Source organism: Primulina eburnea, chromosome 12 (assembly GCF_022965805.1).
Source record: "Primulina eburnea isolate SZY01 chromosome 12, ASM2296580v1, whole genome shotgun sequence".
Lineage (NCBI taxonomy): Eukaryota > Viridiplantae > Streptophyta > Magnoliopsida > Lamiales > Gesneriaceae > Primulina > Primulina eburnea.
In genome coordinates, this window is record NC_133112.1 from 13,743,840 (window position 1) to 13,761,247 (window position 17,408).

A 17,408-nucleotide genomic window follows, 5' to 3' on the forward strand; every position below is an offset into this window, starting at 1 on the left:
TAGGTCCACGACTGGATGATTTGTTCCTGTTCCAAATAGCACTAGAATATTTGGAAGAACTTTTACGTTGAGATCAAATATTTGTGAGAGGAATCAAAATTCTTCTCTTGAAAAAGCCAAAACAATTTTGGAGGAATTGGAGAGCTATTCACGTGAATCACCACCATAGAAAAGGTGGAGGCCATGTCAAAATCTTTTTTTTTTCCTTAAAAACAATAGTTTGACCTAAAATTCCATAATTAACATTAATGGGCTTGATTAATTAATTGGACTAGTCCAACTAGTTTATTTAATTAATCAAAGTCCATTAATAACTTTAATTATTTAATATGTTGGACTTGTACTCCTACAAGCCCATTAAACATACTCTTATTATATTTAATTTAATAATTAATAAACTCAACTTTTGAGTTTAATAAATTAAATTAATTATAAATTCAACATTTGAATTTATTATATAAATTATAAATTCAACTCCTTGAATTTCATCACTTCCAAAATTTAATATTTAATAAACCCAACATTTGAGTTTAATAAATTAAATTATCAAATTTTATAAATTAAACTCTTTGAATTTATTCTCTCCAAATTTTATAAATTCATAAATTCAACTCCTTGAATTTATTTTCTCAAAATTTATTTATCATAAATTCAACTCCTTGAATTTACTATATCATAATATAAATTCAACTCCTTGAATTTATTCTCTCAACGGGAACAAATAATCCAGTACTTGTGTGACTCTCAATGGTTCAGGGATACAGCTAGCCGTAGGTTCACAACTCTTTGTGATTCAGGAAATAATCCTTTATTCGGGCTTACCCTAATTAGCTCCATTCTTTCTATCAACACTTTGATCAAGAATGTCAGAACTCATTTCTGATTGCACCCATCGGATCATGGTAAGAGCGTCTAGTAGCATCGCCCCATGATCCCCTAGGTATCACTGATAGTGCCTGCAAGAACCAGTCGATTATGATTAACGTACAGTACAGTCCCTTCATCTCATATATCCCGATCGAATCTGCAATCATTGGTTCATCGAGGGTTGCATATTAATTCGATAACTATGTGATAACTATAATAGTGGCATCGCGTGTACTATTTGGAGAACTCCTTCTCCAACGTACATCTCGTACTCTGGCCAAAGATTCCATGCACTATTATTTCATTAGATCACATAGGATATCCACACCCGTAGGTGAGCGGTGAATCCCCGACTACAATGCACTGGCTCCTATATGTGTCGCAACTGTGCCCAACCTCGCCACCTGATGACTCTCCTGGAGCCGGTAAACGAGTCAAAGCACAGCCCTAGCATATAGAGCCTCAGTGTTGTCCTGGGTCGTAAGGACTAATGGTGTACAATCATAACCACAGACTTATCCTCTCGATGAATGATAACCTCTTGGAAAGTCCGAGGGAGGGTTGTTCGGTATAATCATCATATGACTACCCATCTGTATGTTTGGACATCTCTATGCCCTTACCAAGAAACGCAGTACACAACATCACAGATGCTAGTCTCGAGCTCAAGCGACCTTTATCCATGTTTTAGGCGGCTGAATCGACTAGGAACGAATTTAGAATATGCAGTGTTTACAAATGAGTTTCAACATCGAATTACGATTCATTTGTATTAAAGCATAATCAAGGACTTTATCTATGCTGCTTGCATGGGTATACAGATAAAGTATAACGAAACCATTAAAAAATAAATTATATTAAAATAAAGATTGTTTATTACACTTGAGTCAATAAATTCCCTAGCCAACCGTTGGCTTGCAGGGCATCTACTCTAACAATCTCCCACTTGCCCTAGAGCCAACTACCCTTAATCTCATTGCTTCGCGATGCTTTTCAAACAATGGTCCTGGCAAGGGCTTTGTAAGTGGATCAGCAACATTATCTGCAGAGGGGACTCTTTCAACTGATATGTCTACTCTTCCCACCATCTCCCGTATAACGTGGAACTTCCTCAGTACATGTTTGGATCGCTGATGAGACCTTGGTTCCTTTGCTTGCGCAACGGCACCAGTGTTGTCCCAGTACAACGGGACTGGATCAACTCAATTAGGAATAATGCCCAACTCTTGGACAAAATTCCTCATCCAAACTACCTCTTGGGCTGCATCAGATGCAGCAATGTATTCAGCTTCAGTGGTGGAATCCGCAACGGTGTCTTGCTTGGAACCTTTCCAAGAGACAGCCGCACCATATAGCATGAATACAAAACCAGAGGTCGATTTCGAATCATCTACGTTATATTGGAAGCTAGAATCAGTGTAGCCTTCCAATTTCAATTCTCCACCCCATAGACCATGAACAAGTTCTTAGTCCTTCTCAAGTACTTAAGAATATCTTTCACGGCCTTCCAATGCATTGGATCAGGGTTTGCCTGATATCTGCTTGTAACACTCAGAGCGCAAACAACATCAGGACGTGTCTATATCACACCATACATGATACTACCAATGGCTGATGCATATGGAATACGTGTCATCATCTCTATCGCTTCATCAGTTTTGGGACACATAGCTTTAGATAGAGTAATACCATGACACATTGGTAAGTATCTTCTCTTGGACTCTTCCATAGAGAATCGTTTAATAATGGTATCGATATAGGTGGCTTGGGTGAGTCCGAGCATCCTCTTTGATCTAACTCTATAGATTTGTATTCCCAATACGTAGGATGTTTCACCCATGTCTTTCATGGAGAATTTACTGGCTAACCATACTTTAGTTGATTGCAGTAATCCTACATCATTCCCAATGAGCATGATATCATCAACGTAAAGTATTAGGAATGTCACTGCACTCCCACTAATTTTCTTGTACACACATGGTTCCTCAGGATTCTTAGCAAAACCAAACTCTTTGATAGTGCTATCAAATCTGAGGTTCCAACTTCTTGACTCCTGCTTGAGACCATATATTGTTCTCTGAAGTTTGCATACCTTATGCTCACTTCCTACTGATGTGTATCCCTCAGGTGGAGACATATTAATTTCCTTTTTGATGTCTCCATTGAGAAATGCAGTCTTTACATCCATTTGCTATATCTCATAGTCATACCATGATGCTATGGCTAGTAGTACTATAATGGACTTAAACATAGCAACTGGTGAAAATGTTTCCTCATAGTCAACTCCTTGCATTTGAGTATAATATTTTGCAACCAGCCTTGCTTTGAAGGTCACTACCTTCCCATTCGCCCCAAGCTTTCTTTTGTAGATCCATTTGCACCCTATAGGAACGATTTCCTCAGGTTGATCCACCAATGTCCATACTCGGTTTGAATATATAGAGTCCATTTCTGACTGCGTGACTTCAAGCCATTTGGTTGAATCAGTATCAGATATTGCTTCCTTAAAGTTCATTGGATCATATCCAACAAAAGACTCATCATGGTCTTGTTCATGAAGAAGCGTATATCTAGCAGGTGGTCTCATAACCCTATCAGACCTCCTAGGAGCTTGTACTTCAACTACTGGTTGTTGGAGATTAGGTTCAACTACTATAGTTGAGGGAGTATCTTGAATTTCTTCAAGTTCTATCATCTTGCCTTTTTCTATCTAATAGAAATTCCTTTCCCAAAAAGGTGGCATTTCTTGAAACAAACATTTTGCTTCATTGGGATGATAGAAATAATATTCAACAGAATTCTTTGGATATCCTACAAAGTAGCACAAAGTGGATCTACTATCCAACATGTCTCCCACTGTCTGCTTCACGTAAGCAAGACATCTCCGTATTCTCATGTAAGCATATTTGGGAGTTTTTCCCATCCATATCTCATATGGTGTTTTATCCACTGCTTTAGTATAGACATTATTCAACAAAATTGCCGCAGTTTCAAGCGCAAAGCCCCGAAACGATGTAGGCAATTCAGTGAATCTCATCATTGATCGAACCATGTCCAACAAGGTTCGCTTACAATGTTCAGAAACACCATTCAATTGTGGTGTTGCTGGTAGAGTCCACTGTGAGAGAATCTCATTCTCTTTTAGATAACCCAAAAATTCAGCACTTAAGTATTCTCCATCTCGATCAGATCGAAGTGTCTTAATACTTTGTTTTAGCTGTTTTCCTACTTCAGATCTAAATTCTTTGAACTTTTCAAATGCTTCAGATTTGTGTTTCATAAACATACCCATACCTCGAATGGTCATCAGTAAAGGTAATGAAGTAGGATTGCCCATATTATGTGCTAACACTTAGCGGGCCACAAATGTCTGTGTGGATCAAATCCAATAGACCATGCGCACGTTCCACGTTTCATCGAATGGAGTCTTGGTCATTTTTCTTTTCAGACAGGACTCACGGGTAAGTATAGAATTTATGTCTGACAAGTCAAACATGCATTTTCCCACTAGCTTGTGCATCCTTCTTTGAAAAATGTGACCTGGTCTAGCGTGCCATATTTGTGCGGGATTTGGATCATCTAACTTTCTTTTTTTTGTTGTTGAAATCCTGTTTACTTGGATATTCATTCATCATTTCCAGAACATTTCTGGCGCATATAACTTCTTATGTCCGGACTTCTTGCAGTGAAATATGTTCTGACTTATCGGGCTTTGTAGGCCTTTTAAGTGTCTTTCGGAGTTTGCCTCTTATTGGGTTTTTCTTGTGAGGGGCAGAACATTTCTTTCCCTTACATTGCGGGCCACTTTTGTTCATGTCAACAAGCCCAACTAGGAAACAACATTTTCCTATTTTATGATGACTTCATAAGTCATAAGCATGTTGAATAGCTCTTCAAGGCTATCATCAATTTTATTCAAATTGAAGTTCAACTTAAACCCGTCAAATGAGAAAGAGAATGACAACAAATTGATTGTCATGAAGTAACTTGTTAGGAATCACCTATTCCAGGCCTACCACTTTCTCATTAAATCCAATCATATATACACCACGCTCATGGACCAAAGCCCCATCTTGCATTCGTGTAGTCATGAGCTTTTAAAAGTGGTGTGCATCACTGTACGGGTTTCATGCACTATGCAACTCTTGCCTGTGTATTCGAATGTCAGCAGCATTCAACAATTTCTCAAACTGTCCCTACAGTTCATTTGACATAGAAGCGAGCCCATCACACTTTAGCTTGCACAATATGGTCCCACCATCTTGCATGCATTGTCAGTTCAACAAGACTGACATTAGTGTGTATGTCATTTTCTCCGAATTCAGAACAATTTTCCCAACTAGTCTTGAAAATTAGATTCGGTTAGCTTGTTAATAACAAAATTGGATTATGTGACGAAATCGAAAAATATACTGATATGGAAAGAGAATAATTGTTGCTGATTATTTTAAAATAATTTTAAGTTATAAAATATGGATTTCATTTTATAAATTACCCTTCCACTATTTTGACATTTCCACCACCATCCGATGAAAAAGGGAAATCGTATTTTCTTAGTAGGCACGTAGAGTCCAATTAGCCAATTATAATCCCGAATAATATCAGCCAATTATAATTTCTAAAAGGTAGAGTCCAATTGCATCCCTATGCAACCTCTGCGTGTTTTGCCTCACGTTTAATAAGGACCCAATAATATGACGTCGTTTATTTTCGCGTGTCAAACCAACCCATCAATATTGAATTGTAGTAGACGGTCGCCATGAATTCCCACAATAATATGAGCCGAAGTCATGGGAGTTCCCCTCAATTCACATCATATGTCCGGTGGAAGTCACAGCTTTCCGGCGTACAGGCCTCCCCAATAATATGAGCCAGACACTGTCCGCGGGTAGCGATCAACATGCAACCACGGTTGATGGAAGGCAAGGAAAAATTAAACTCCTTTAATTTTTACTTTTTCGGTTTGATATAAATTTTGAATCTTATTCAAAATGAGAGATTTTAATTTTAAAATTGTCTCATCATTTTAATTTTAAAAATCGCGTGCCCCGAGTTTGTATGTTTGCCGGATTCATGCAACTATATTATCTAATAATATACATACATGCATACTACTATATATCGCATATATCATAATATGACATTCAACAATAAAATAAGGATGATCGATCGCCAACACTATTAGATCCATGTGAGCCATATATGGATCCAGTTCCAAACCTAGGTGAATGCAGGGATGCAAATGCAACTTATTACAAAAGCTTCCAATATATTACATGTTTTCGTCTTGATCATCGGGCCCACCATCTTCCGGTCTTGATCTCCCACTGTTTCTAATTATTACATTTGAATAGCCATGGCACATAAGGGATACATCTCATGGGGGTGGGAACGGGCCATAAACCAGGCCCACTTTAATAATATCAAATATTATAAAAATGAATAAAAAAACAGTAAAATATCCTAACACACACCTAACACATTGGTCAAGGCTCTCGATCATCCTTCATGCATTTAATATCAAATATAAACATCAATTTAATTAAACAATTTAATTAATTGATAAATCATATATCTAATCATTTATCACAAACCACCACAATTATTAAAGAATTTAATAAATTAAATAAACCCCTTTATTTAATTTCCAATTAAATCAATAATAATTGATTTCTTGTAAAAAACTCATTTTTATCATAAATAATTAAAATCATATTCTAATTATTTATTTCACAAGAAAATTATTAATTTTACAAAAATTAATTTCCAAAATAAAAATTGAACCAATTTTCAAAAATATCAATTTTACCCAAAAATTTGAAAAATCAGAAAATCGCACCGTAGGCCCAAACAATTCAAGCCCATTCTACACGCCCAAACGCAGCGGAAGTTTTAAAATTTTTATTGTATTTTGACAATCAAAATAATTTTCTTTGGGCGCTCGTATGATTTTAACAAACATTCATAGGATGTTAGAAAATTATACCTTTTGTGAATAAATCACGTGGCTCCAACTAATCCGGTATAAACGGATTAGCTCTTGTTGAATCCCTACGAACTTTCTTCAAGAGACACCTTTCTTTCCTTCTAATTAAGTCCACGAATGGATGATTTGTTCCTCTTCCAAATAGCACTAGAATATTTGGAATAACTTTTACGTTGAGATCAAATATTTGTGAGAGGAATCAAAATTCTTCTCTTGAAAAAGCCAAAACAATTTTGGAGGAATTGGAGAGCTATTCACGTGAATCACTACCATAGAAAAGGTGGAGGCCATGTCAAAATCTTTTTTTTTTCCTTAAAAACAATAGTTTGACCTAAAATTCCATAATTAACATTAATGGGCTTGATTAATTAATTGGGCTAGTCCAACTAGTTTAATTAATTAATCAAAGTCCACTAATAACTTTAATTATTTAATATGTTGGACTTGTACTCCTACAAGCCCATTAAACATAATCTCATTATATTTAATTTGATAATTAATAAACTTAACTTTTGAGTTTAATAAATTAAATTAATTATAAATTCAACATTTGAATTTATTATATAAATTATAAATTCAATTCCTTGAATTTCATCACTTCCAAAATTTAATATTTAATAAACCAAACATTTGAGTTTAATAAATTAAATTATCAAATTTTATAAATTAAACTCTTTGAATTTATTCTCTCCAAATTTTATAAATTCATAAATTCAACTCCTTGAATTTATTTTCTCAAAATTTATTTATCATAAATTCAATTCCTTGAATTTACTATATCATAATATAAATTCAACTCCTTGAATTTATTCTCTCAACGGGAACAAATAATCCAGTACTTGTGTGACCCTCAATGGTTCAGGGATACAGCTAGCCGTGGGTTCACAACTCTTTGTGATTCAGGACATAATCCTTTATTCGGGCTTACCCTAATTAGCCCCATTCTTTCTATCAACACTTTGATCAAGAATGTCAGAACTCATTTCTGATTGCACCCATCGGATCATGGTAAGAGCGTCTAGTAGCATCGCCCCATGATCCCCTAGGTATCACTGATAGTGCCTGCAAGAACCAGTCGATTATGATTAACGTACAGTACAGTCCCTTCATCTCATATATCCCGATCGAATCTGCAATCATTGGTTCATCGAGGGTTGCATATTAATTCGATAACTATGTGATAACTATAATAGTGGCATCGCGTGTACTATTTGGAGAACTCCTTCTCCAACATACATCTCGTACTCTGGCCAGAGATTCCATGCACTATTATTTCATTAGATCACATAGGATATCCACACCCGTAGGTGAGCGGTGAATCCCCGACTACAATGCACTGGCTCCTATATGTGTCGCAACTGTGCCCAACCTCGCCACCTGATGACTCTCCTGGAGCCGGTAAACGAGTCAAAGCACAGCCCTAGCATATAGAGCCTCAGTGTTGTCCCGGGTCGTAAGGACTAATGGTGTACAATCATAACCACAGACTTATCCTCTCGATGAATGATAACCACTTGGAAAGTCCGAGGGAGGGTTGTTCGGTATAATCATCATATGACTACCCATCTGTATGTTTGGACGACATCTCTATGCCCTTACCAAGAAACGCAGTACACAACATCACAGAAGCTAGTCTCGAGCTCAAGCGACCTTTATCCATGTTTTAGGCGGCTGAATCGACTAGGAACGAATTTAGAATATGCAGTGTTTACAAATGAGTTTCAACATCGAATTACGATTCATTTGTATTAAAGCATAATCAAGGACTTTATCTATGCTGCTTGCATGGGTATACAGACAAAGTATAACGAAACCATTAAAAAAATAAATTATATTAAAATAAAGATTGTTTATTACACTTGAGTCAATAAATTCCCTAGCCAACCGTTGGCTTGCAGGGCATCTACTCTAACATAATCACCTTTTTTTATTAATCAAATTCCACATATAAGTTAAATTCACGTACACATACTTCTTTCTTTTTAATTCATTGAATGATTGTGTTTATTCAAGGTGATGCGAGGTAAACTGTGCACCCGAGCATGCTATCTTTAATTCTTTATAAAAAATCCTTGACTGTAAGATCCTCATTAGCTCCTAAATGAGAAAATGAATTGGTAACCATATATGTCTACATCACAAGTTGTTTTCCTTCATTACGCAACCCGTTTTGTCTTCTTTTTTCTATCTTATCTTCGTATAGGTGTCGGGAGTACTGGACAAAAGAACCATTGGTACGACCAAACGACGGAATTTACATGCTCGAGAACTTTCGGATCCTTGGACATGATCCATTATCTACTTGTTTTCAAACTCATGAAGCTTGTTTTCATCTTTTTAAGGACTCCACAATTGCCGTATCTCTTTCCTGTAGTCTACCATATTAGTGACAAAGCATTGGCGAAGGCATTATTTGTCTCTTTGGGTTCACTGCATATACCTCTCTCTATTGACATCACCAGATTAATCGGACCTTATGTGTGGGGCCCTTAACTCCTAATCGTTATTACAATACAATTTGATTAAGGTTAATAAATTACATCGGAAATGAGTAAACATTTTTCTTTACGATGAGCCCAAAACATGTCAATTTTAATTATAATACTTACAATAGTATATAATATAATCTCGTCTCATCAAGTTATTGCACCCTAGTGCGACTTGTTTGGCCCAAAACTATAGTTTACGTTTCGAATTAGCAAACGTGGTCAGCATGAAAGTTGTAGATCTATTTCTTGGCTTTCATTTGCCATTAGCCTCACTCAATTTGAATATAGTACGCAAGAGTTATGATCATACTCCCAAAGAGCGGTTCATCATACTTTTCAAACACAATTCAATTTCTAATACAATATTTTATTATCACTACCTATTTTCTCACTTTCATTATCAATTATATACTTATACACTTAATAGTATAACAATTTCATGAATTATCGATAATCAACATAGGATTTATAATAATACGATACACGGTCATTACATTATGGCTCACAATATGCTCATTCCCATCTTTCGCTACATGCTCCTTGAACTTTTGCAAACTTTGCTCGACCGATCTTCTACCAACCCCGGTCTCTTCTCCATGTGAACAATGGCCATTTCCCTATGATTGGGGAACTCCTCCATGTTTCTTACTACTCTTTGGAGACATTTGTGATGTGAATCCAGTTATGCAAGAAAGGCAAACACAATCTAGACTAGCCGCGTCCAAAATTCAATGAACAATAAGATTCTTTACCCCTGATCTTTAAAATTTGAAATGAGAAATGTGTATTCGCCCTTAAATCATTTGATCTAATAACAAATAACACAAATAGAAAAAATCGATCTCAACCGAACTTTCAAAGACCTCGTATTTGACAATTCGAGTGAAGAACAATAGACAAACACCAAAAAGTTATGAAACTTTGATAAGTTTGATTTGAGAAACATAAAAATGTATATACAAAGCTAAGTTTAGAATTTGAGAGAAAAAATCACAAAATATATCAAAAAATTAATACTTAATGGTCTAATTGTGCTTAAACCATTGTTTATGTATTAAAAAAATACAATAATTTGCGTAAATATCACAATATAGGGTTTCCTTCTAAAAATCCGCATCGCATCGCGCAGGTGCAAGCTGAAATCACGCTAGTGCGCACGAGCTTCTGTTCGAAAGACTCTTGGCCAGTGAAGGTGTTGGGACATCGAATTCTCGCACCCAAGGCGCAACGAAAATTTAAAATTTTTACATCTCGATAATCGAGATGGTGCTTGGGTGTCATGTGTTTAAAATAATTCATAGGGTGTTAAGCGATTATACATGTGCATTTAAAACACTGGACTCCACACAATTCTGGGTTGTAAGCGGAGATAGTCCTTCTTCTAATTCTCTACGAACGGATATTTGAACTTGATCGTCTAATTAGGTCCACGATTAGTAGCTATATCCCTCGCTTGGATTGCACTAGAAATAGCAATCGATTTCTGTGTTCAGACTATGGCCTCCGGATTTTGGAAACCCACAGTCGGTGTAGTTTCGGAAGGATATGGTGATGGAAGAAACAAGTGGCTGAAATTTTGGTCACAAAAAGCAAATTAGATTTGCTTAATTATTGATTAAGAATCAATTATTACAAAATTCATGATTGAAAACCATGAAGTCTCGGCCAACACAAGGTTTCGGGTTGAAAATTCGGCCACATGTTTCTTCAATTGCCGTGTCCTTCCTACGCTCCACCGACTCTGGATTTTGGAAATCTGGAGGCAATAGTTTCAACGCACAAAAGGCTTGAAATTTCTAGTGCAATCCAAGCAAGGAACATAGCTTCTGATCGTGGATCTAATTAGACGATAAAGTTCGAATATCCGTGTGTAGGGAATTACAAGAATGGCTATGTAAACTCCAGGAATTTAAATAATGTAACCTGAGTTCATGCAATCTAGAATTTTATTTTAAATTATGTGTTTAATTATTTTTTTGCATTTTATTCATATTTCTTGAACGATAGGATTTAATTCATGAAATTTTACAAGTTCATGCATTAGGGTTTCTAGGTGCATTTCACGCTCTAATGAGGAACGGAGACCGAAGAATTTGCAGAAAAATCATATTATTACATGATTAATTTTTTCTAATTAATATATGATTTTTTAAAGGTATTTTTCAGAAAATGGGATTTATTGGGTATTTTACCCGCATGATTTTTTTTTATCCGGTACGCAAATGTTATCGAATCGGGGGACTTTTTGAGGATTCGGCTAATATATTCAAAAACTTTCCCACACGTAATATTTTTCGGAGGTGTGTTTGGATTTAATGGGCCCAATTTTAATCTTATTGGGCTTAAAACTCTTTCAATATTTTAATTAAACAATTTAGGGACCATTAGCTATTTGATTACTATTTAATTAACACTAAACCATTCTTTAGCCTAAACCTAATCCTCACTCAGCCGACACACTCCTCTCAGCAGCAATTCTCCTCGGTTTTCAGCACCTCCCCAAGCTGCAAGCTTCGGCTGTCACTTGTTCTTGCAACAAAGAATTTTCCCGCGCCTCCTACTTCTCGTTCTTGCATTTCTAACATCAAAGGCACGATTTTTACTTCGTTTTGCATCATGCACGTCAATATTACTGATGTGTGTTGTAATGCCCGAGACTTAATTACTGTAATCATACGTTGATTAATTTCATGATTGAGGTTATACGAACTTGAATGAAGAAGTCAGGTATCGTTATAATATAAGCCAAGATGTTCAACCGAACATCTCGAGATGTTCGGCCGAACATCTCAAAAGAAATGACCGGCGCACATGCGCGAAGAAACACGCGCATATGCGCGAGGGGTCCAGAAGCCCTCGCGCATATGCGCGAGAAAATGCGTGCATATGCGCGACAGCTCCAGAATCTTTGGCGCATATGCGCGAGATGAAGCGCGCATATGCTCGAGAGGAATTGTGGCAAAATTTTGGGAAGACACGTATGAATTTCATGCAATATATATATATACCTCCATTCCTTTGTAAGTTTGAGAAGAAGGAAATGAAGCAAAGAATTGAGGAAAGAGAGAAAAACAAGTTCGAAGCATAGATTTGTGATTTCTACAAAATCCGTCTATCTGATTTTAAATCTGACTGCGATATTGAGTTCCTATCAACGTAGGCTACGACTTGACATTGAGTATTGACAGGCTTGGAGTTCGAGACTTCGACAGAATCAGAGTATCAGAAACAAATGTATAAATTAATGTTGAGTTGGGATTGAACAACTCGAGTGAGGTTTGACTCGAGTCTCTCTAAATCACATACTTTTACTTATTGCATTGATATTTGCAATTGATAAGACTTATGATTGTAGTCTATTGATTTATAGCTACTGTATGATAAGATGGATATTTGTAGCCTATTGATTTATAGCTACTGCATGTAATGACTGCTGATTCGCTAGTCATTGACTGATTTGCTTAGATACTGAATGCATGTATTGATTACTGAGTCGTTGAGTCATAGGCTGATTTGCCTAGTCACCGGCTGATTCGTCTGGTTATGGACTGATTCGTCTAAACTTAAGCTGATTCGCTTAATTACAGGCTGAGTTGTCTGATTATTGGCTGATTCGCCTAATTACCATATGATTCGTCGGGTTATTGACTGAGTCGTCAATTCTGCGGCTGATTCGCCCAGACAGTAATATATGAATTATATCGATGCCGTTTAGGAATTGATTCATTCCTATCGACTGAGATTCGATATAATTACCTATATCCAGACATCGGGATCCCTAGGATAGAGTTGAGTCGAGTCTGAGACGACGCGTCAGTTGAGTCGATTCTGAGACGACGCGTCGGTTGAGTTGAGTCTGATATGACATGTTAATTTACATTGTTTATGCCATTCATGATTATTGAATGTTTGATATGGATTTATGTTTCTGATTTGAGACATGTTATGAATAATCCTTATATGCTTTCGTATATGCTTTTATATGACTGCATGTTTACATTGTTTATACTGGGATATTCATATCTCACCAGAGTTATCCGGCTGTTGTCTTGTTTTGTATGTGTGCATGACAACAGGTGGGCTGGATCAGGGTCAAGAAGAGGATGAGAGAAGATTAGATAGCGTGGAGATCCGGACTTCGAAGCAACATAGGATTCAGCACTGATATGTAGTTGAACCTAGTTGAATTCTTGTAGATAACACAAGATTTGTATGTTCATGTTTAATATGTAATTTGAGTAAATTACATTACGTTTCCGCTTTGTATTTTAAAAAAAATTTAGACCCTGTTTTATAATTGATTAATTAGTCCCAATGACGATTATGAATATGATTAGCGTCCGGGTCCCCACAACAGGTGGTATCAGAGCCGTAGGTACTAGAACTGTAGATTCTTGAGATTGAGATAGAAGAGGCTAGTGAGCAGGGTAGATTGAGGTTTTCTTTCCTGCTTTTGAATGCTTGCATGTTGTACTGCTTTATATAATACATGTTACTTGATTTATCTGATTTGATTTTGTAATATGTATTATTGGGAACGAATCTGAATTGATTCGCGATCAGCAGTAAGATGATTGAGAGGAAGGACTGAATTGAAACAGATGTATTGGATTGGGTTACTAATCCTTTTGTGTTTCAGATATGCCTACCAGAAGAGTACCAGAACAGGATAGTACATCGAATCCTCCCATGGATGTAACACCGACTCCGATGGAAACCTTGCTGAAGAGGTTTCAGTCATTCAAACCACCCACTCTGAAAGGTACTGAGACATCAGTCGAGTACGAGAGTTGGTTAGGTAGCATTGAGTTGCTGTTTGATTCACTAGAGTACAGTGATGAGCGCCGGATTAAATTGATTGGGCACCAGTTGCTTGATGTTGCACAAAGCTGGTGGGTTACAATGAAGAGGGCCTTGGAGCAACGAGGTACGATTATTACTTGGGATGTATTTAAAACTGAGTTTTATCAGAGATTTTTCCCAATATCGTACAGAAAAGACAAGGGGGCGGAGTTTGCCAATTTGAGACAGGGTCAACTGAACATTGAAGAATATGTGACCAAACTCTCTACCTTGTTGAAGTTTTCTCCACATGTGGCTGGAAATGACGAAGCCGTTGCCGATCAGTTCATCAATGGTTTGAATCCCGACATATTTACATTGGTGAACACAGGGCGACCCAATAACTTTGCTGATGCCATGAATAGAGCAAAGGGCGCTGAAGCAGGCCTGATAAGGCAGAGAGGAGCTGAATTTGTTCCTCCAGTGTCGAGACCACCGCAACCACCTCCCCGATTCGAGAGTGGCAGTAGCAGTGGTGGAAAGAAAGATTTTCTGAAGGCTAGAGGAAAGCCGTTTAAGAAGTCTGGCGGCAGTTCTTCTAGCTCTAGTGGTTCTCAGCAGAGTTATACTGGTGTTTACTGCGGAAATTGTGGAGGGAGACATTCCACTGAGCAATGCCAAGGAGTACTTGGTAGCTGCCACTTCTGCAAGCAACAGGGACATTTTGCCAGAGTATGTCCACAGAGGGGTTCCCAAAGATCCCAGGGAGCTGAACCATCTGGACCAGCGGCACAATGGAGTAGACGATCAGCTGCCGTTCCTTCATTTCAGCCAGCACCATCTCAGTCACAGCAGAGGCTAGGAGGAAGCCAGACAGTTGGCCAGCCTCCTAGACAGCAGGCCAGAGTATTTGCTTTGACCGAGGAGCAGGCTCAGGAAGCACCAGATGATGATGTTGCAGGTAACTGATTTGTTTGATTTTCCTGCATGTGTATTGAGGAATACCGGTGCTTCACATACTCTTATTTCTGAAAGATTTGCATTGATGCATGCATTATCTGTTGAGTCCCTATGTACTGTAGTATTTAGTTCTTTTCCTTTTGGGAAAAGATCTTGTATCAGTGATTTCTGTTAGATCTTGAATACTACAGTAGGATAAGAATGAGATCGAGTTAGATCATGTAGTAGCTTGTATTGTACTGGTGTTCTATGATTTTGGGAACTGCAATTACTGATATGGATATGCTGACCAAGTACAGAGCTACCATAGATTAGTTCCAGAAGATGGTAAGAATCAGACCTGAGATGATCAAGAGATGAATATTGTACGATAAGAATTCTAGACTGAGAATTTCTTTGATATTCGTACTAGCTATGACTCGATTATTACAGAAAGGAGCAGAGTGACTCCTTATGTATTCAGTTGATTTACTGAAACTGAGTCTATCATTGGCTGATTTACCAATGATATGAAAGTTATTGATGTTTTCCCCGATCAGATTTCATATCTAATTTCAGGCAGAGAGATTGATTTTAGCCTTGAACTGATATTAGAAATTGCTGAAATTTGAATCCTGATTGAGACAGATTGCATTCAGGATGTGTTATATCTGAAGATGATATATTCGTTGATTTTCACAGAATTAAACCGTAATTAGTCAGCTGAGATTGGCATCAGTGTCAAACAGTTGCGGTTTATGAGTTTAGCATGTTTTGAATTTGATTGAATATTGATGATATTCTGAATACGTATTTGAGACTGATTGTAGACAACGGAGATTATGTTGTATCGTCCGAATCAGAGCTGATTTTGAAACGATAGCAGTTCAAAAAGCTGTTTAGAATGTTTAGAACTCATTATCGATAATCAGAACAGAGTGTCGATCAGAGTAACAGATATGTGATTGGGTATGTTGTATGAGATTGATTATTCTGTGATATCAGATGTGTCAGAATTGTACAACAAAGCTTGATAGTAATAGTCAGAGCCGAATACCAGGTAGGTATTTCTTCTTTAATTTATGTTATTAACTGATTTGTGTATATCAAATAGTTCGAATCAGAAAGGACAGATATTGTCAGAAGCTTACAGTCATGGATTCAGTGTTCAGTCTGACGATTGAGACTGTATTGTATTCGAACAGATAGTGGTGATATAGACAGATGAGATCAGTTATAACAGAAATGTATTGAAATGTTGGCAGAAATTGTACTGATATGTCTAAATCGCTAACAGAAAAGATAGAAAGATAGAAATCAGAAGATTTATTACAGAATTGTGAAGCTCTAAATAGAAATGAGAGTACATTTCTATAGCCTTCGTAATGAAATTACCGTCATTTTTACAGATTGTGTAATATGATATGATTAAGATTGACAGATTGTTCAATCTATAGCTATCAGTTTGTACCAGATTACGTACAAACATGACCCAATGGCACAGATTGATGTAAGAAAAGTGGTCAGAAAGATCAGAATGACACAGTAGATTATATCAGATTGTGATTTTGATTGATTGTGTACTTGTGATAGAATATATCATGAACTCTCTTTTAGATGAATTTACAGATTGACAGACCGTGAGAATGTATTAGCCAGAGATTGGAAGATTTTTGTACAGCTTTAGTGCTGGATGTTAGCACTACTTGATATGAATTATTATCACTGTGTGAGAATAACTATCAGCTTATCAGATGGGTAATGAGATAGTTATAGACAAGACAGTATACGGTGAATACTACAGACTTCTTTTGAAGAAAATTCGAAGGAAGATGAAGATAGTTCAGAATGGACCGATTTAAGAAACCAACGTCAGATGATGACGAGTGGTATGTGAATCTGAAGACTGTAGATGTCTTTGATAACAGCAGATGGTACGGATATGTGATGAACTGTAGATTGGTTTATACGGACATTGTATAGCCAGTAATGCGAGATTGATTCCGTCAGAAGGATTGGAGAAGTATTATGACATTATACTTAGTGAATTCTTATTCCAGACCGGAATCAGATATTTGAGTTTTGGTTTAAACTCTATATATACATTTCTTCTGAATCGATTACTTGTGAGTTCGAGGACGAACTCAGATCTAAGAGGGGGAGAAATGTAATGCCCGAGACTTAATTACTGTAATCATACGTTGATTAATTTCATGATTGAGGTTATACGAACTTGAATGAAGAAGTCAGGCATCGTTATAATATAAGCCAAGATGTTCAACCGAACATCTCGAGATGTTCAGCCGAACATCTCAAAAGAAATGACCGGCGCACATGCGCGAAGA